Consider the following 23,376-nt stretch of genomic DNA (forward strand, 5'->3'; position numbering starts at 1 on the left):
AAACATAATATTTAAGTTACGCTTACAATTCTGCGTCTGATGACATCTTTTTCGAATTGATCGAATGAATTTTAAATTTAAAAAAAAAAATTAAATTTAATTAAATCGTGTTTAAATGACATCAGAATAATTTTTAAACATGATATCTAAGTTGCGCTTACAATTCTGCGTCTAACGACATCTTTCTCGAAATGATTGGATGAATTTTAAATTTTTGAAAATTTAAAAAAAAATTAAATCATGTGAAAATGAATTATTGAACGGAAGACCCACTCGTTGCTCGCAACGAGATCGAATCTAGTTATTATTCTTATGCTCGACAGAATTTCCGTCAGCGCTTTTTTGAAAACGCGAAAGAATTTTGAAACAATTATTCAATAGTCTTACAGCATCTCGAAATGACACGCGTATGTAAAGTTTTGGACTTCCGGTTCTGGCACTTCCGGTTTTGACAAGGAAAATACTAAAAATTCATTGATGCACAATATCTTTATTGTTTTTATAGTTAGAGCATTCAAGTTTTAGAATTAGATGTATCTTGTCATGATGTACAAAATCATAAGCGTAGCCATTTCTCTATCTCTTACCGTTTTTGAGATATTAGGGCTCAAACTTGAGATAAGGGGGGATGAAACAGATTTTTTTTTAAAAAAAAACCTTAGGAATTTTATAAGATGCCGAGACATTGTTTAAATAGAAGTATTCAAGATATATACCAAGTTTGAATAAAATATATTTAGTACTTCCGGTTTTATGAGCCTATGAAAAATTGTCTATGGGAGTTTCAATGTTAAACTAAAATCACGCGTCGCTCGTTTTCTCAAAAAGTTTACAAGTTAACATTACAATATTTCAGATTTATAATGATACGCACAATGCGCAGACCGGAAAAGTTTTTGGATACACAATTCAAAAAAATTAGGGATCTGCAAGGGCCAACGTACAAAACAGCCCTTTAGCTGTAACTTTTTTATTTCTTTTCCGATTTTAAAAATCTTTTCAGTTTATTGTTCAAAATGAAGAGTATAATATTAAAATTATGGTCCAAGGGGCCACTTTTTGAGTCCTTATAGGGGTTAGGAAGGCCCAAACATCATCACTTGTTTAAATTTCAAAATGTTTTTTAGTAAGAGTTATCTCGCTTTGCTGTAAGAATGTTTAGAATAAATACTATAGGCATACCAAGTGTTGTGTCCGAGGAAGGAATACTTCCTTCGATATGATTTTTTGAAAATATTCCTTTGGAAATGTGAAGTTTAGCTACCTGTAAAATTCTGGAGTTATCTTTCTTTTCACATTGCACTACTCGTAAGTTCCTATCTAAGCAACTGGGGATACCAAGGCGTTTAGAACTTTTGGAAATAAATTAGAGAATAATTTTTTTTAAACATTTAATTAAAAAGGGATAATGGGGCTGTCGAAAAGCCCTTACTTTTTGTTGAAGACAAAAAAAGTTCTAGTTATTATTATTCTTCTCGACAAAGTTTCGTCAGCGATTTTTTGAAACGGAACAAAATAATCAAAATTTAAAGTTGGATTCTTTTAGAAATTGTTTAGCTCTCCCGTATGTCCCTTTTTGGACTTCCGGTCTATATACTTTCGGTTTACACATGCAAAAACAAAAAATTAAAAGGACCTTTGTATCTATTTTATTTTTTCATTATTAACTATGAAATTTTGGATTTAGATACTTCATAGTTTGATTTACAAAATTGTAAGCGACAACTTTTTTTCAATCTCTTGCTGTGTTTAAGATATTATACTTCAAACTATTAAAAAAGGGGGGATGAAAAAAGCAAAAATTGAAATAACCACCAAAATTGTTAAATGAGAAATGGGAAATTTTAAAACTGTCATACTTATCATATATTTAAAGATTCGTTTGAAACCATTGAAAACTTCCGGTTTTATAAGTTGATTAAAAATCGTCTATGGGTGTTTAAATGTTAAACTGAATTCATGCGTGCCACGTTTTCTCAAACAGTTTTTAAGTAAATACTTTCATATTTAATTTTTATAATGAAGGACCAAATACACAGACCGGAAAAGGTTTTGGGATTAAAATTTTGAAAAAAAAGGGATCTAGAAGGGTCAAAACTGAAAACAGCCCTTTAGCTGAATCTTTTTATTTTTCATCCTATTTTTAAAATATTTTCAGTTTATTGTTCAGAATAAAGAGTTCTATCTTAAAAATATGGTCCATGGGGCCACTTTTTGACTCCTTATAGGGGTTTGGAAAGCCCAAAGATCATCACTTTTTGAAATTTCAATTTTTTTTTTAGTAAGAGTTATTTCGCTTGGATGTAAGAATGTAGTCCATAAATACTATAGGCATACCAAGTTTTGTGTCCGAGGAAGGAATACTTACTTCAATATGATTTTTTGAAAATATTCCTCTTGAAATGAGAAGTGTAGCTACCTGTAAAGTTCTGGAGTTATCTTTCTTTTCACATTGCAATACTCATAAGTTCCTATCTAAGCAACTGGGGATACAAAGGCGTTTAGAACACTTGGAAATAAATTAGAGAATAATTTTTTTGAACATTTAATTAAAAAAGGATAATGGGGCTGTCGAAAAGCCCTTACTTTTTGTTGAAGACAAAAAAAGTTCTAGTTTTTGGTTATTCTACTGAGGAGCCACATGGCACAATATCCTTTGAACGCCCATAAAAACCCAGTGTTGATCAGGTGAGCGGTGTGGCTCATTGGGCCTCTTGTTTTCTTTACTAGACAACAGTTCATGAATACAAAATCACTAAAATGTTCAGGTAACATTTTGACCACTTGAACAACTGAGAAAGTATTTGAACATTTCTTTAACATTTTCAGTGTAAACTTTATTTTAAAAGTTCTTATTTTAAAAGTAAGGTCAAGAATGAAACCTTTTCACTATGTCTTTATATTTTCATTAAAAATAGCATTTTAAAACCAACCCCGGCAAAAACATTAAGATATCAATGACTGTAATTATTATCGGAGATAATACATGCCTAAGATAATATTTTTTCAAGTGAAGACTTGAGTATTCTTACTTCTTTTTATGTAGTAGCCGCACAGCAAAGAGAGAAAACAGAGAGGAATGACTATTCCTAAAAGTATTGGAACAAGTAAAGCGTCGTCATTGTCGTTGATCGGTACATTGTCTAATTGAGGATGTTCTGACGATTGCTGAGGGTGTGTTGTTGTACTTCCATTCCATTTGTTGACACTCTCAAATTGCTGTGTGGTACTTTGAATATGAGGTGGCGTTATACTGTGTAATGGAAATGTTTCCAAGCAACACTTAAAAAGATTGTTTGATTTACAATTTGTACAAAACACGAATGGATTGCACTAAAGACATAACAAAAGTATTTCCACACAATATATTATGTTAAAACGGGTTCCTCAAGTGTGAAAAAAAAATACTACATGTTTTTGATGTTGTGAACGAATTTTCAGGCCGATTTTACCAACTGTAAAAATTACCTTTTACAAGATTGTTCAGCAAGAAAGCATCTATTTCCAATTGAAATGCAAGCCGGGTCTGTCAAAATTAAGTTCTTCAATAAAGTTATATGTGCATGTATATAGCTCAATGAATGTCAAAACATTTGTTACTACACTATAATGCTGTTGTTGTCTCAGTAGATAATGGAATTACTTGGATCCAATTATATATTCAGTAGTTAGGCCTAAACATGTAATATTAATTACAGAATCTCATTTTTTAAAAAGTAGTTGTACTTACGTTTGAAAAATTCACTGCTGAAGAAAGAGTGATCAGGACATCCTTGCTCAAAACGACTGCAGTTGTATGATTGAACCAGTGAAACGCTTTTTATTAGATATAAACAAATACCTGAAAATAAAAATAAAGCAAAACGTAATTTAGATTCTCAATAAATCTCATATATTATATATATATATATATATATATATATATATATATATATATATATATATATATATATATATATATATATATATATATATATATATATATATATATATATATAAGTTACGTTTTGGTTTATTTTTATATTCCATTAAATCCATTTACAGTTTCATATATATATATATATATATATATATATATATATATATATATATATATATATATATATATATATATATATACCTGACTTCTGCATTTGGTAGACCGATTGTATTATTTTATCTTTATTAGGGAGACCAGTAGATTAGGGAGACATATTTTGGTCTCCGTATTATTTTGACCTTGTCTAAAATGTAATTGGCTTATCTTTAAATGAATGAACGGTGTGTCTTTGCCTAAAATGCATCAATGTGTCTATTATTTGACATCCAATAGTTGCCTTTTGTCTATATTTTTTCGTAGAAAGGAATTCAATCTGCCTCCATCGTATAATTAGCAATGACTATTTTTCTGCATTTAGGAGACCAACGAAAACTTGCAATATTGCAAAAAATCTAACATATATAATTTGTTTAGCCTTTAATTATTCTAAATGAACTTGTTTTCAAAATACTTTTTCACTTTTTATGTATAAAGCCTAACTAGAAAAAAAGTCGTTAATTTCTTGACCATGTTTGAAAATTTGGCAAGTGCCCTCTGCCATTTGTTCCGAGTACTCTCGGAACGTCTCGGGTTAAAACAATAGACCTTTTAACTAGCTATTCCAGTTAACGCCATCTTAATCTTAAAATAGTAACAACCGGAAGGCACCTGGTAGCCATATTTGCATGCTATAGTGTACGGAGATTGGATCATATAGATAGATCGAGGTAAGTTTCACTTGATGGACTCTTATGTTGATGACAGTGGTGTGTAAGCTGTGTTGGTGTTTGGGTTTACTATGTGCTTTGCCAAGAACCCTTTAAAACCTGTTAATTTTCTTTAAATAAAATAAAACCAATATAAGTATATCCGCAGGAAAGGTCAATACATTTGTATATTTTGTGATTTCTTGACTTAGATAAGAAGTAGCATCCATTTAAACATGCTAAATGATTTTTCAAATGCTATTGATGGTTATTGAAATTGAAATTCTTTTCTGTAACGTTGCACGTTTTTGCACGATTTTTTTAAAACTAAGTAGATTGGTCAACACAGTAATTTGGTCTCAATCTAATTACCTGCCCTTGATATAGTCCATTTCTTTTTAAACTTCAGATATTCTTTCAAACATAATGTCATTAAGAAGGCAGATTGACAACGATATTCTCATTAAAAAAAATTATTAATTTATTTGTATCATTTTAGGACTTCAGAGAGTAAAGAGTGACACAGTGCTTGAATTTTTTCATAGAAGGTAAATACATATATATATATATATTACATATGCATAACCAATTTATGCCTGATATTTTCATTTCATCATTTTCTTCATTTTCATATTATTTTATTTGGTTTGTTTTCTTTATTTTTTTCTTTTTAGTATATTTCTTTGTCTTGTACATTTTGTTTACTTTATGTTTGTGTGTCTGTCTTCATTTTTTGTTTGGTATTTCATTTTGCACAGCATTTATGGTAAAAATTCAGATAACACTCACCGTTTTGCACATAATCATGGTACTTACGTACTTAAATGTTAGTGAAATATATTTGAAGCACAAAGACCGTGCTAACTTCATGAAATGTCTACATCATGAAGTGTGCGACAGATTAAAAATTGAATATTCGAAGGTGAACCGAGTAAGTTTATTATATAAAGTGAAGCGAATTCAGAAAGAAATAGAAAAACTTAAGAAATACACAAACAAAGAGAAGTTGAACAAGTATGTGAACAATATATTTGAGTTACCCAATATGAAAAAAACCTCAAGTGATGGAAGTGGATGTGAAGAAAAACAGTCGAATTCATCCATGGAGAGAGAAGAGAATTTCAAGGAAGATACATGTAATACAAGGCTGCAGGAGATAATATCTGAGCAGAGCATTGTGATTACTCATTTGAGGAGGGAAAATGCAGGTCTCAAAGACAGAATAAGGTCTTTTAATGTAAAAAATACAAACAGAAAAATAAAAAAACAAACAGAAAAAATAAAAAAATTAGAAAATGTCATAAAAAAAATGAAGAAAAAAGAAAATGTTCAAAAAAATGACAAAAGTGTACAGTGTAATAGCATAAAAAATGTGATTGCTCAGTTAAAAACTGAAATTGATTATTTGCTGTCTCAGAAAGAAAATGAAAATGTTGATGATGATTTTGTACATGTAAAAAAAAATGTTGATTTTAGGGAGAGTGGGAAAGGAAAGCCATATAATTTTAAATTACGAAACTTATACTACAATTTTAGAAGCAGAAACATAGGTTTGGTTCATATTGGACCAATAATTCAATGTGTTTTAGATTTATTTGATATCAATGTTGAAAATCTTCCCTCCAAAAGTACAGCAGCAATTTTTACAAGTGAAATGGGTGTTGTGTCCAGAAATCAAATTAATGAAGAAATACAAAATAATTGTAACATAACAATGCATAGAGACGCTACTACAAAAAAGGGAAAACATTTTTATGGAGTTCAATTTAATACTGGTGAGAAAGTTTTGTCTGCAGGTGTGAGAGAGGTGTGTGATGGAAAGGGTGAGACTTATGTCGATGTAACAAGAGAAATTTTATGTGATATATCGCAGAAAGAGGGTGAGAGTGAGAATATTTTAAATAACGTTTCATGTTTTATGACTGACAGGTGTGCGACAGAGCAGAAAGTTAATGATATTTTAGCTAGAGACATTGATCATGCTGTACATTCTTTTAAATGTTCTGTTCACCCCCTTTTACAGTTTTCTGATGTATGCATTGAAGAGATTTTTAATATTGAGCAAGAGTTGTGTTTTAAATTTCCTGGCTATACCCATTCTTTAAGAGAGCCTTTTATTTTGTTTCTTTTAAAATCTGTGTCAAAATTATTTTACAAAGATGGGACAGGTGACCCAAATATTTTACAGGTTTACATGAAAAACCATGGTGTGGAAAATATTCCAATTGTAAATATTAGAGGTAACCGTTTTAATGTTTTTTTTTATAATGCTGCTGGTACTTTTTTTATGCATAAACATATATTGCAGTATTTTTATTCTTTGAAAAGTTCTTACAATTTTATTCAGAATTTTATTGTTTTATGCTTGCAAAACAAAACATTTTTAACTCTACTGAGAGCTCTGGGTATTATTTGTAAAATTATTACTGAACCATATTTTGTTAAAGCTACAGAAGTTGGAAACATTTTACTTATGGGCAGTGTGTTCCAGAGACTTTTATATGTTTTAGATTTATTGGTAGAAAACCCTATTTTAGCATTGAATAACGAAGTTTCACTTTTTTATGGTCCTTGTTTTTATGATGGTGTCTTTGATTTTTTACTTAAAACTTCGCTTAACAACGATCTTACTTGTGTTTTTATAAAACGTTTATGTTCTGTTTTAAAAAGCAAAGTTTCAAAATTGTTTCATGAATTTTTAAAAGGAGGGAAGTATTTTAATGTTCATCAAGGTGATTTACCTGAATGTAACTCATGTACAACTAATAATATATGTTTAGAAAGACTTATGGGTCAATTGGATTTTAAACTTAAAGCAGCTTCTACCTCAACTGTCAACAGCATAGAAAGCTGCATTTTATATTCCAACAACAGAACAGAAAATTGGCTTAAAGATAAAGATCCGAAAGAGCAGCAGGAAATTATAGATAGTGCAAGATCACAGAATAGAGTTTTTATGAAACAGGACAGAGAGAGACAAGAGGAACTTTTTATTAAACAAACGAAGATTTTAGAACAAAAAGAGAATGAAGCAAAGAGAAAGAAGGAGAGAAAAGTTAATCAAATAGACAAGGCAATAGAGGACATGAGAACAGTAGGATTGTGGGAGAGTGAAGAAAAGATCAAGGAGGAGGTGGAAAAATTGAGAACCAAAAAGGGGAAAATGGAAAGCCTAAAAAAACAAATAAACATATACAAAAAAGTGTTTGAGATCGACAAAAATTATAAAGAACTTTTACAATTCTCATCAAAAGGCAAAATATATGACATAAGCAAATTACAACAAAATCTTACAAAACTAATAATGTTAAGGAGAAATACACCGAAATACAAAGCAAGTGATTTAGTGGGCAAAGCCATCATACACACATGGACACTGGAGAATGGAGAAAATAAAGAGTATGAAGGAGAGATAAGAGGATTCGAAGATGGTGTTTTCAAAGTAATTGAATATCAGATATTCAAATACGTCAAGTATTTCATCCTAACAATGAGGAGTTTACACTGTTTCACATATATAATCAATGCATTAAACTTATATGCATGGCACTTAATAACATTATGAATTTTGTAAAACATCCTTTAAATAAATATACAAGGGGCCCAAAGGGCCTTTTAAATGGTAACTTTATAATAAAACAACACTGTAAAGGGTCCACTGAAGTAAATAATTAGAGAATATTTTTATAAAAATACTGTATATAATATGCATTTCTATATGGTTACTACCTACGACTAAAAGAATGATTTTTAAGGTGTAAATAAAATCCATATTAAGCAGTTTCCCATTCTAAAAATTATCAGATATTCCCTATTAGAAGAAAGCATCAAGATTTTTAATTTTTTTTTTTACAAATATTGTGAATTGTTTGCCATATATGTAATGAATCTCTTCTCAGTCTGTTTCTCCTGACAAATTTAATTTAAACTTTGTCCACAATAACAGACTCTAACAGGCTTACTTTTTAACTTTTTAGCTTATTTTTTAATCATATCTCCCAAATTTGAGGAAAATGTTCATGATTTTCAAAAAGAGGGGTGGTGGTGTGCAAAAAACAAAAGAAAATCACCTCCCACTCTCTGTAATAATTAATATTTTGATATATTATTACACATGTAAAATTTTATACATCTATTTGAAAATACATCAGTAAACGTTTAATTCTTCATCATGATGCATTCACTACTCATCATCATTGGTTGTATGTTTATGTCTTAATTGTGCATGTTTTTAAATGTTATTTGTTCATATTAATGTTTTTGGTGTAAGGTGTATTGCCTAAATGTTCAGTTAAATTCATTTTTATATAAATGTACAGTACTTCACATATGTAATTATGAACGAATTAGCCACATGCCTTAATTAATTGCAAATATTATGTGCAAGTAATAAGAATAGAAAAATTTTTGGAAAAAGAAATGATATTTTAGGCTGTGTACTTGAACTATAAAATATTCTCCTGATAAGGACAGGATTATAATTCTATAAATTATATTTCAGGTTGTGTACTGGGATGATAAAGAGAAGAAGGAAGGCAATGAGTTTGAACTAACAGAGAGAGAGATTAATATTGACATACAAGAAGGAAATCTTTTTATAAAAGGTATATTTTTTTGGCATTCACTGCTTTTTGGTACATAAATTTATTTACAGTATTTGTTTTCTCTTTTATATAAAGGTAATATGTTTATTTATCTCTTATTTATTTTATTTCAGATACAACCAACCTGGATCACTGTTATTCAACATTTTGAAAAAGACTATAAGTACAGACGGTAAGAGTTATCTTTCATTTTATTCATTTTCTTGGTTGGGAGAAAGTTAGAGTTATTGCCCTTTGGTACAATAGTCTTTACTCTGCTATTAGTGATTATAGCAAGTTAATTATTCATAACCAAGGAACCAATGAAATGTGTTTTATATATAGCCATGTTTTGAAGGTCAAGACCTATTGGTATTATTTTTAAATCTGAGTTTTCATTTTCTAATTTTAGGTGGAATAGCTATTTTAACGCCAGCGTGCTGCCTTTTAGGAATCAAAGCCATTTTATGGTAAGTACTTTTGATAATCCTACTACAATTGAACAAGGTAATGTTTTTATGAAGTTTTTTTTTATATATTCAAATAAAATAGGGCGATAATGTGTGCAACTTGACTATTTTACACCAAATGTTGATTAATCTTCGAGGAAATTCGAAACGAAGTTAACAATAAAAGCATGATATTCATTTCCACTGTACGTTTGATGTAATATGTAATTCAAGGATTTATCAGTACCTTCTCCGGAGCAAAAGTCGTCCCCATTCCCAATTGGAAATAAGTTCACTTCAGCAGCTGTCCAAATTATAGCAGTATTTTTCCCCAACTGGTAAATAGTTCTTATGTTTATTTCTTATCAAAAAATACTTCGTAAAATAACCAGAATGTCCATAAATGTTCAGTATTAACAAATGATTAAACCCATTTAGCAAAACTGCAGTCATAAAAGTTTCAAAACACGCTGTAAACATCGCCAACTTTTAATCCGATTTTCCTCTGTTTTTCTAAAACATCGTTAGTTTGTGGTATACAATACAGTACTGTAAATGGTACATGTTTTTTTTTTTTTTACACACACTAGACTGATATAAAAGTAAAAGGTAAATGTTATGAAATATTTCAAACAGAAAAATACATTCTCAATTTAAAAGGGGATATGTTGATAAATTCTTAATAATGTAATACTTTTATGACCAGTGTTGAAGGTGTTTATTTCAGGGAAAAAGACTTATTCTAATAACTAAATATAGGAATATTATACATATATCTATATTGTGAAGTTAATTAGATTCTATTCAATTAAAGTCTAGCTCTTTGATTTTCCATTATGATAATAAATTCAGAAATCATGATGTATGCAACATATGATTTCTCCCAACTGCATGAAATTGTCGATACAATTTTCCCAATTCCAAAAAAAATGGCATTTTCAAAATTAAAAAAAGGCTGAAAAATCCCTGTAATTATATAGCTAGTTTATTGAAAATGGACAGAAAAGTTAACCGAAGAATGTCGCTTTATGTAAATAGATAGACATGAAGAATTTTCTATATTACAGTTATATGTACCAGTAATATTGTTTTAAATTAATTATGTACGTAATGTAGATATATGTACATGTACCCCTTGTTACCTAAATGAATTAAAAGCAAATTAAGATCAGTTACTCTTTTTCACTTGACTATTCTATGTACGAATTGACTTATTATAGATTATAGGTAAGATAGTCAGGCCTCCATGTTTACAACCGGGATGCTCACCCCACATTTACAATTGTGACCCACATTTACAAATGTGACATCATAGTTTCACTCTCGTTTGGCTTTTCGGATATTATCAGGTTTGTAAAATTTTTGGCTTTTGATGATTAATAATAATGTAAACAATGTGTCTGCAGATTCCCATTGGGCTGAGTGTGATCTGTTGACCAGGCAAAACATGTATGTCTTGATTACACAGCGTTGTGCACAATGTGCTCTCAAGAACATTCAATCCAGAAGCATGACCAATGTAGCAACACTTTTAAAACTACTTTTTGATACTTGTATTTATTTTAATGTTTATGCGCACCCGGGGCGCCCTTCCCCCTGTAATTGTTGATTTATTAGAATAACATGACATGTTTCATACATGATAGCATTAGAAATGGTCGATGGTTGTAAATATTTTGTTGTTTACCAATTTAATGTATGTTCTCACTAGAACATGCACATATGATATATGGTAGACTATTATCACATTCAACTCTCTCTCTCTCTCTCTCTCTCTCTCTCTCTCTCTCTCTCTCTCTCTCTCTCTCTCTCTCTCTCTCTCTCTCTCTACAGCAGCGATTCATCTTATGACCTTTAAAAATCATGCACCTGCACTCTTGCGAGTATACAAAATGTTGTAAAATGTTCGTACTATATATTGTTCGTGCATTGCACTGCGATGATTTGGATCGCATTCAGTCGCGTCTGAATAGTGTGCATGTCCACAATTTTTAAGGAGACTTGATGCAAGCACTAAAATGCATGCAACAAATGCGAGACCTCATGCAATATATGAGAGAGCTCGTGCGAATCTAGAACATTCCGATCGCAAAGAGTTATTGTAAAGTGCTCGTACGCCAATTGTGAATGGGGCTTAATGTAGATGTTTATGAATCCAAAAGTTTTCTTTGCATATAAATAATGCTTTCACACAGGTGCTTGTGGTTTTAATGTAGGTTTTGGAGTTATTAGCACAACCAGTCATGTCAGTGGAGATTTTCTCCTGCAGGAGAAACATTAAAAGGACAGGATGGGGAGGAGAGATTGAAGACAAGCACAGAAAACAAAATATTTATCTATAAATATAATGGAAAAGAACTTTGGTAATACGATTTATACATATTTACATGAAGCTGGAGGTATGTAGCTCCTGATGTGAAAAAAAAAAATTGAAGCAACGTTTATCCAAATTTTTTTTTTCAGACCAGGAGATACAGACCTGCAGCTAAATGTAATATTTTAACATTTATGTATGGCAGTAATGTTTCTAGAAATAACTATAAACAATTATAATTAAGTCAAGCAAAAATACCAGTAATTATATGCTTCTTATATAATTTAAGGTTTGATTTCTTTTTATGTACACTGTAGTATTAATGCTGTCAGGAGTGAACAACCATACATGTATCTGCCAGTTTGTAAATGATGGCAAGGACGATGCAAACTCCACCATAAACTCAGAGTGTTTAATGGAAGGGAATACCTATGATTGTTTGCTAAGAGAGACATTGTGGTTGGGGAAGAGATACTTCATGTATATTACTATGGTTGTGATGGGAAAAGCTTGCGGTGGCGCAGCAAGGTAGGAACATGGTTGGATTAATTATACACAAAAAATAATTATTAAGAGAGAGTTTAGTGATTTACAATCAGGCTTTGGATATCTTGTTATCTGGCTTTGGTTTTGTTTTTGCATTTTTTCGTACATTGATTTGTTTTAAACTAATCTAAAAAATAGGTTTTTCTCAAAAATTTAAAAAGTATCAGAATAGATAATTTATATGTTTTTATTGAAAAACAAGCCTAAAACTTCTGTTAGTGTTGTTAAATAGGTTAAAAATCGTGATCAATTAATCAGCAGAATTGGTTGTCTCTTGCCAACTGATGATCGGTCAATAATCGAATCGGTAACAAATTATATTAAATTCAATAATATGGGGCACTAAATTTTATGCTATGTATAATCTAAAATATATAAGTGCTATTTTCACTTCCTTTTAAAAGCTTTTCAGATTTGGTAGGTTAGTTAATTTAAGCATCAATCTGAATTGGAATTCATTTTTCACTGAATATTGGTACAGTCTTGTTTTTGTACCATGGCTGAAAAGTTTGATTTAGTCAGTGGTCTGTTGTCAGATTTATAAAAAAGAAACATCAATTACCAAATGTGGTAAACTAATAATTGATGAATGTTTATGAAAGAAAATTTTCTATATTGTTTTAATTTCTTTCAGTTCCCTCTGATGTGGATTCTGACCCATTTAGTGTATCAAACTACTCGCCAAGTTCTGATTCTGAATCAGATGAAAATAAGAAGGTTTTGGGTAATGTTATTATTAAAGAATAATTTTGCATCTGCAGTCCATTTTCTCTTTGCAAAAAATACCTGAAAGAACAAGAGGCTGAGAGCCCAGTCATTTTAAATAAGACTAAAGTAAATCCATTTATATTAACTAGATATACTTTGAAATGTAGTTGTGTATAACAATCTACATGTTGATCTGGTCTCCCTAATGCTGTGATAATGCATTAGATTTACATGATATGAGTGGAATGTACGGGATGTAATATATTTGTAACAGTTATATTTATTTTGTTTAATCATTAGGAATAAAATTTGCAATGATTTAAAAAAGTAAACGTAGAAGCTTGTATTTACAATACAATATATTGGTATTTTTACAGAGTCCACCCCAAATTCATTGAGAGCTAGCCGCAACACAATGGAAAAACAGGGCATCTTGACCCTCAGAGAAAACAGTGAGCATATTGAAGCAGGTAAATGAATTAAATTCAATGTTGCAATGTTATTATGTTTTTAAACAAGAAACATTAATACAGTCAGTGGGGTAGCTAGACCTGAAACGAAGTGCATGCTTAAAATGGCAGGGGGTGTGGGGGCCACCATGAGGCCCCCAGTGGGTCCAGGACAAAGCCCAGGGGGCGAGAGCCCCCGGAAGCTCATGGATTCTGACGATTTTTAACACCAAAAATTAAAGCAGAAATTGAAAGGAATGCTTACTATTTAAGCCTATTTTTAGGCAGTTAAAATTGTTTTGGTTATAGTTTAGGCATAAAATAAAATCACAAAACTTATTAAAAGTTAAAAGAAGAATTTTTTTTTGACATTTGCCTTTGACCCACTCAAAGCTTTTATTCTTAAGTTTATTTTCACATAGTTTATGGTAATGAATATCTCAATAAAGCTGTGATATTCTATCGGGGAAATTTAAAATGTGTAAAACTAAGTTCAACTGCAAAATAAATATTTGCCTTTTTAGGTACATGCATTATGTACTGTTTCTTTAATATGGTACTTTAAGACCATATTGCGTGGCTTTATTTGGTGCTTAATACGTCTTTGTTTAGCATTGATTTCGGATAAAGTAGGACCGAGTGACGGAAACAGGTTGATGGAATAACTAAGTATGAACCTTAATACTTGAATTCTTTTTTTTATTTATTTTTTTTTTTTTTATTTATTTTTTCACTGATTTTCCCCCCAAATGATGTGCATGATCAGGCATATAAGCATACATGGTAGCTACGCCACTGACAGTGTACAATTTACTACTCAAGTCTAAGATTGCTCGTGATCTTGGGGCTTGGTCTCCCTAATGCTGTGATAATGCATTTGATTTCCATGATATGAGTGGAATGTAATGGATGTAATATATTTGTTATACTTATATGTACATGTATAAGTCATTAGTAATAAGTTTTGCAAAGAGATAAAGAAGTAAACTTAGAAGCATGTATTTATGATACAATATATTGGTACTTTTTTACAGAGCCCACCCCAGTTTCATTGAGATCTAGCTGCAACACAATGGAAAAACAGGACAGCTTGACCCTAAGGTAAAGCAGTGAGCGGAGGTTGACAATGGTTTTCGAGGGGTGTCAATTTCAATAGATACCCTCCCAACAGGCACTATTCATTTTATTTTACTGAATGTCTTATTTCTAAAAAAAATTTTACTGCTTTTATTTAGAAATGAAGTAAATTCTACGACAAACCATACGCTCATAATTTAAGCGCATGTAACAGTTCGTTGTGTTACCAATTGCCAAGTGTGTTGCTAACGCTGAGTGTAATAGAATGGATTACCAACTGCGTCTAAACCAATCAGATTTCAGTATTTAACATTTAACATGAAAGTATAACAAAATTGTTTGTCTGGTCTCCCTAATGCTGTGATAATGCATTAGATTTCCATGATATTAGTGGAATGTAATGGATGTAATATATTTGTTATATTTATTTTTATTAATCATTAGGAATAAACTTAGCAATGATATAAAGAAGTAAACTTAGAGACTTGAAATTGCAATACAATATATTGGTACTTTTTACAGAGTCCACCCCAAATTCATTGAGATCTAGCTGCAACACAATGGGAAAATGGGACATCTTGACCCACAGAGAAAACACTGAGTATTTTGAACAAGGTAAATGAATTAAACTAAATGTTGCAATGTTATTATGTGATCCTGGGGCTTGGTCTCCTTAATGCTGGGATAATATATTTGATTTCCATGATATGAGTGGAATGTAATGGATGTACCGGTAATATATTTGTAATATTTATTTTAACTAGTCATAAGGAATAAAATTTGCAATGATTTAAAAAGTAAATGTTGAAGCTTGTATTTACAATACAATAAATTAGTACTTTTATACAGAGTCCACCACAGATTTATTGAGAGCTAGCCGCAACGCAATGGAAAAACAGGACATCTTGAACCTCAGAGAAAACAGTGAGCATTTTGAACAAAGTAAATGAATTAGAATCAAAGTTGCAACATTATTATGTATAACAATTAACATGTTTGTCTGGTCTCCCTAATGCTGTGATAATGCATTTGATTTCCATGATATGAGTGGAATGTAATGGATGTAATAAATTCTCCTATATGTAATAATATTCCTAAATATAAATACACTGTGTTAGAGTAAAATCCCAAGAGATCCGAATATCAACATGGTGTGTAACTTTGAAGCGAGCAAAAAAGTGTTGAATCCTTCAATAATATGAATTAAATATTTAGATGAAAAGTGTTTACAGCCTCAGAATGGTTTGTTATGAAAATTTGACTGTTATTTTCAATACAACTTCATTATTTTTCTCAAAAATCGATTCGGAGCGATTCTGCAATTTTCTGCTACATTACGGGTATATGGGAGGCATTCCTGTCAGATTATTATAACTAAGCAGAGTGTAGTGAAATTAATAGCATTATTGTAGGCTTAAAGCTTGGTTATGTAATTGTAAACAATACGGTGCGTCGATGTAGTAAATGTCCGATATCATATGCAATGTTAACCCGTGCACACACGGGTCAAAGTCTAGTAAGAATAATTAATTTTGACTTTTGAAAGAAAGTAATCATTTTAAGATTGATAAAGCCACAAAAGGGGCAACTGTTTTTTTAAAAGATTTCTTGTTTTAAACTTTATTTATGCAATAACGATTCTTTGATCTTTTGCAGTTCCATACCATTGTTTTCCCTCTCTCAGTTCCTGTGATGAAAGAAGTCAACTTGATAGGTTTGTTTCAATCTATTATGTGAATGTCTTCCTTGTTTGATAATAGGTTAGTCATACATATGTAGCTGCAACAATGTAGCCCTCTCCGATTTTTTATAACTGATGTTTACTCCCCCCCCTCCCCCCCCCAAAAAAAAAAACAAAAAAAAAAAACAGGAGAGGGCTACATTATTGCAGCTAGGTGTTAGGCTGCTGGCTTTTGAATGACAATGTATAGATGGAGTTATTTCCTTGTGACTTGTGACAGAGGCTGTAGTGCACAATTCCATTTGACTTTCAAGAAATGTTCAGATAGTAATGAAAATGTAAAGTGTTTAATTACATTTGCTGAGTACCACTTTCAATACTGTAAAAGGGATTATTTACATGTAAGGGAAAATTTACACTTAAGCTTAAAACTGGGTAAAATACCCCCACATTTGCATATGGGCAGTGCTTTAGTGTGGTAAATCACTGTGTATGTATTTCTTTTTTTTTTTCTTCATTAAATAATTTTTGTATTTGTATACATTTTTGAAATTTTATCTAAAAGGGTGAGTGTCGGAGTTACATGTGTACAATCCTAAAGGTCCAAGTACAGCACCTGAATCACATGTGACTGAAGAAGATTTGATGTCCAAACCCTGCGAGAGTGGAAATGCAAATGCATCGGATATTACACCACAAGGTGATCAGTCTTTTTTTTCATTTGTGTGAATCTGTGTGTGGTAGTGGTGGGGGGGGGGGGGGGGTAATAGAAGTCATATTATTGAAATGATAAAAACTTTTCTCAATAATTTTCTTTCTTTATTTAAGATGACAATGGTACATTGATTTGCATCGCCTAATAATTAAAACCCATCCATAATATTTTCTCTTTTCATTACGTTTTATGCATGCCTGTCCTTAGTATTTGCAAAGTAAGATATTCATGATATTGTTATTACAGAGTGCTTCTTTGAGATCGAAGATGATAATGGAACTAAAGTTCTTGCAAGCCCAGTTGCAGCCACGAAGACAAAAAGCAGCTCAGGTGATATATCTTTGTTGCTTGGTCTATCTATCCACAATTTGATGAATTAGCAATTTTTAGGTCACCTGAGTTTATTACTATCCGTTTTCGTCCGTTATCGTGCATCGTGCCTTAACAATTTTACACTTTTAACTTCTTCGTAAAAACTACAGGGCTGATTATAACCATTTTTGATGTGAGGCATCTCTATGGTGAGAGGAATCTAAATTGTAAAATTCATGGATACTACCCCCGGGGCGCCACATGTGGGGCCAAATTTGCAAAAAAAGAGCCAAATTTTAAAAAATATTCTTCTCTATTCCCGCACATGTTAGGAAAAAACTGGTTGCATAGTTATAATATCCATGAAGCCCTCTACATAAATTGTGAAATTCATGGCCCCTGGGTCAGGGGTTCAGGCTCTAGAATGGGGCCAGTATGGCCATATAGTATATATGTATTTAATCTTAGAAAATCTTCTTCTCTACCCCATATATATTTGTTAAAACTAAATGCATGATTATGATGTCCATATTGTGAAATTCATGACCCCTGGGTCAGGGGTTCAGGCTCTAGGGTGGGGCCAATATGGCCATATAGTAAAAATGTATTAAATCTTAGAAAATCTTCTTTTCTACTCCCATATAAATATATATATATATCTGGTTATAAAGTCCATGAAGCCCTCTACCAAAATTGTGAAATTTATGACCCCCGAGTCAGGGGTTCAGGCTCTAGGGTGGGGCCAATATGGCCATATAGTAAAATGTTTTAAATCTTAAAAAATCTTCTTCTCTACTCCCACACATGTGGGCAAAAAACTGAATACATGGTTACGATGTCCACTAACTCCTCTACCTAAATTGTAAAATTCATGGCCCCTGGGTCAGGGGTTCAGGACATGAGGGGGGGGGGGAGGCAATATAGTGTTAATGCATATAATGTTATAACATTTTCTTCTCTATTCTCACACATCTGTATAAAAAACTGACCTATAATTATGTTTACCAGGAAGTCCTCTACTGAAATTTTAATTTTCATGTCCCCTGGAGTATGGGTTTTAACTCTAGGGCAGGGCCAAAATGGATGTATAGGTGTTATTGCATATAATGTTAAAAAATTATCCTTTTTACTCCCACACACCTGAAAGGAAACTGAATTCATGATTTTGTAGACCCGATCTTTTAAGTTTTTTGCCAAAATTGTAGGTTTCACAGTTCTTTTTGAAAGATTTCAGGCAGCAGGTGGCCGTCATTAGTAATTTATAATTTTTCTACTCCAGAATAAAACCTAATTAATTAAATGCATATATGAGACTCCTCGACAAGTTTGTGTATGGGTTATATGCTACTCAGGTGACCGTTACAGGAATAGAAACAAATTTCTCATGGAGATTTATAATGTGAAATGTTTACATCTTTTCACCATTCGGAACCCACTTGAAATACCTCATACAATTTTTCAATTATGTCATCCAGGCTATTTCATGGCCGATGCAATGCAAAATCCCTATAGGCTTTCTATATTGGGTTGTGTATTGAAGCCTAAAGCGGTAGAGGGGGCATTTCAAAACAGATAATCTTGACATATAAGTGGATGAATGTAGTTCGAGCATGAATGTATTTATGAAAATCAAAATATTCAGCAAGAAGTAGTGGAAGCAAAAACCATACAGAGTATGGTATGCCTTGAATCTATACATAGGTATTATCCTTTTTACATGAATATGTAACAATATAATAATTCTGATTGTTCATATTATTTTTAAAATCTTTTCAAGGTAAAAGAGAAATCCAGGAGTTTCGAACGGCTTGATGAGAGGACCAAATTTTTGAAGATTAGATCTAAAATCTTCAACGAGAGAAAAACAACAAGACTTAGGACATTTAAAAAATTAAATGAAATGAAATCAATGAAAAAGCAAACATGAATCTCATCATTTTACATGTAATGTAACTGTAATGTAACAACAAGACGTAGGGCATGTATGATAATTTATTTTTAGCTCACTGAGACGAAGTTCGGGGGAACTTATGCTATACTGCTGGCGTCGGCGTCCGGACCTGGTAAAAGTTTTTGTTGCAGGTCCTGTATCTTAGTTATTTCTTGTCCTATCTTCACCAAACTTGCATGGATGATGCATCTGGACCTTTTTATGAACTTGAAAAACTTGGATGCTGAATCTGGGCAATGAATTTTAGATGCTGGAGGTTAAGGTTTTTGGAACAGGTTAAAGTTTTTGGTGCAGGTGGCCTTTGATAGCAATTTCTAAATTACTACTGATCGAAACTTGCATGGATGATGCATCTTAAGATACTGATGCACCTGAAAGGCTTGTATGCTGAATCTTAGCCATAGGTTTCGGATGCTGGATGAGGTTATGTTTTTTGGAACAGGTCATATATTAAATTTATTTAGTACTATTTCAAACTTGCATAGTTGATTTAACTATAATATAAATGAATTGCAAAGGTAGCTTCAGATGCAGAGCCTGATCTTCATAATCAAGGATGCTAAAAAATATATCTTAGTAATTACTGGTCCTAACTTAACCAAACTTGAATTGATGATGCGTCTTATGATACTGATGCATCTGGCAGGCTTGAATGCCGAATCTGAGTCATAGGTTTTGGATGCTGGATGAGGTTTAGTTATTTTGGAACAGGTCACATGATTTATAGACAATAGCTTGCATAGTTAATTTAACTATAATATAAATGAATCATAGAGGTAGCTTCAGTTTCAGATCCTGATCTCTATTATCAAGGATGTTTAAAAAGAATATCCTACCTCACTCTTACCTGATTGATAGATGTGTTTGTTGTTAAATGATATAACATGATTCATATGATATAGTATTGTCAGATTTGATACACTATTGTTTTATATGATACAATGTTATATCATATATTATATTATAAAAAGTTAGTAGGATATTGTATCAATATTTTTGTGCATTATGATATGATATTGTATCATTATATTGTAATGTAAAGTATTTTTTATTATGATGCAATGTTGTATAAAATGATAATGTATTATATACTATTTTATCACATGCTATTGTTTCATATTATATTGCCATATTTAATATGGTATAATATGATACAATATTGTATTGTAATATATAATATCTTATCACATGATATGATATTGTAGAAAATGATATTGGTTTATATAATATATTATTTTATCACATGAAATAGTATAATTTGATATTGGAATATATAATATTGTAACATATGATACGATAATGTATAAAGTGATATTGTATTATATAATATATTACTGTATCACATGATATTGTATCATATGATTTGATACAATGTTGAATCAAGTTCTATTGTATCTTATGATACAATATCATATTATGTATCAAATATGATATAATATCATACAATATCATACTTAAGTATACAATATAATATAATGTGTTACAAAATTGTGATGTATTATGTGATATGACATTGTATCATATATTATGATATTGTATTATGTGATCAAATGCAATAATGTATTTAACATGACACTATGTCATATCATATGTTACAATATCATATTGCATCATTATTTATTACAGTATTTTATTTTTATTATTATATGTGTGTATCTTATATTAATATATGAAATAAACATATGATTATTATCCATTTTTTTAACATATGATATAGTAATATATTGTTTCGAAACAGTATCCATAGATATCCAAGATCATTAACTATGATTTTCAGGTAATATGATAAAGGTGGTCTCATAAAGGTGATGCTTAATAAATGTGATGCCTCGTCTCGGTGCTTTGTAATCTGTGATTACCTTTGTTTCTTATAAGGCAAGAAAGTGGCCCCTAAACGTGATATGTATTGCTGACGACATCCTAATGTCTTTATGTTTGAAAATTTTGAAATTTTTTTTAGCTGCATAATCCTGTTCGTCCTTTAATATTTTTTATGCCATGCATTTGATCAGTCATTTTTGCTCCCAGAGTAACTTTTAAACTTTGTCAATTTCTTACATGTGTACTTATTATCAATGTTATTCATTAACATTTATTAATGAATGGTTCATTCAATACATGATCTTTGATCACCTTTTTTTATTGTTATATATGAATTATGAAGAATATTAAGTAAATCAATTTTAAAAATTTTATTTTCTTGAAATGTATGAAATTTGAAATATGAAGGTTGAAAATAGATTATGAATATTTTGATTTCATAAATTTACAGATCCTTACATACATGATTTTGTTGCACAGAAAAAAATGAAACTGTTGTAATTGAACTGCAAGTTCACCAAAATAATGGACATGTTATGTACACTGAATTTTGAATGCAAATGATTGCTCTAATAATAAATTTGAAATGATTAATTGTTTAAACTTTCAAAATTGAACTAATGTTTACACCCTGGTCCATAAGTTATAAATGAAATCTATTTGAAATTAGTTTTGATGATTAGTAAAGTTTGTTCATGAACTTGAAATGTTTTTTTTTTTCATTTATTAATGTGAAATTCTAAAACACATTAGGATACATGTAGAATGGATTGAATTGAGAAGATAATCTTCAGTAGGGACGCAAATTTAAAATGCTACAAATTTTCCCCATTTTCGCAATTTCGTGACATGCGAAAAAAAACCGGACAGTGAAAATTAAAGGGCTTGCAAATCACGAATGTTATGGTAAAAAAAAGAATGGTCTACCTAAACCCTAATTAAGTAATATTAATAAAAATGTATTATCGGTATCCCATAGCCGCATGAGACAGTAGCAAAATATTAGAGGGACAATATAGTATATTTTTAAGGGCTAATAGTAATGACAAATAAAAACAGATGTGAGATTATTGCCATTCCACAGACCTCTAAATGACCATCTATGAATATTAAAAGTCCACACCATCAGCTATGTGAGATATTAACAAAGCTTACATATACATGCACATGTACACAGTGACCTTGCATTATATCTTAATTCTATGTTGCGTGGCGATAAAAAATGATAGAGCACTTGCAAATCATGAAAATTATGGGAAAAAAGAATGGTCTACTTAAGCCATAAAAAATATATATGAAAATATATGCACGGTCTCCTTAAGCCTTATGAGAGAGTAACAAAATATTATGGAGACCAGTTTTGCTGTATTTTTTTAAGGACAAGATATATTGAAAAATTAAAACACATGTAAAGTTATTTGAATCTTGAAGACCTCTAAATGACTTTTTGCAATAAAAAATATGCACATATAAAAATTTTGTATATTGTCTCCCTAAACTACATTTTAGGGTATGGTCTCCTCAATGCCTAAATCAGATTTATATATATATATATATATATATATATATATATATATATATATATATATATATATATATATATATATATATATATATATATATATATATATATATATAGATATATATATAGACTGTTAATGACTCCCTTTTTTCTATACATAAAAAGTTGTCATCATTAATAATGATTTAATAAAGGTAGACTACTTCACCAAAATTCAAAACAACGGATCATTAGAGTATCATTTCCGAGGCAAGATGGTGTTGTTCTAGAATGATATACTATGTCCTACATTTTTAAGCAAATTTTTGTAGAGTTAAGATGTGAATAAAAGCATGATATAAATACTTAATAAAACATATCTAGTAAAGTCTATAAGACGTTTTATTATTTTTTTTAATAAAAAAAAACCTGATTAATAACCAAAAAAACTTTTTTCACATTTTCAAACCTATGGATAATTTTTTTTTTTACAGAGAAGTGTCTTGAAGAGAGTAAGGCAATCATTTTAAAAACGGAAATTGAA

At 30.7% G+C, this 23,376-nt stretch overlaps 1 protein-coding gene and 1 long non-coding RNA gene across 4 annotated transcripts in view; one reads left to right on the forward strand and one right to left on the reverse strand.

Annotated features, from left to right (window-relative positions):
* The window catches only part of LOC117689995 (serine/threonine-protein phosphatase 6 regulatory ankyrin repeat subunit B-like), a 568,848-nt gene that overhangs the window by 524,705 nt on the left and 20,767 nt on the right, over window positions 1–23,376 (reverse strand). The gene's annotated exons all lie outside the window — the stretch shown is intronic.
* LOC105346356 (uncharacterized) lies at window positions 4,625–9,733 on the forward strand. Its single transcript, XR_010708506.1, has 5 exons — window positions 4,625–4,746; window positions 5,225–5,273; window positions 9,227–9,329; window positions 9,443–9,501; window positions 9,721–9,733. It is a non-coding gene; the product is annotated as an uncharacterized lncRNA (long non-coding RNA).

Source organism: Magallana gigas, chromosome 8 (assembly GCF_963853765.1).
Source record: "Magallana gigas chromosome 8, xbMagGiga1.1, whole genome shotgun sequence".
Classification (NCBI taxonomy): Eukaryota; Metazoa; Mollusca; class Bivalvia; order Ostreida; family Ostreidae; genus Magallana; species Magallana gigas.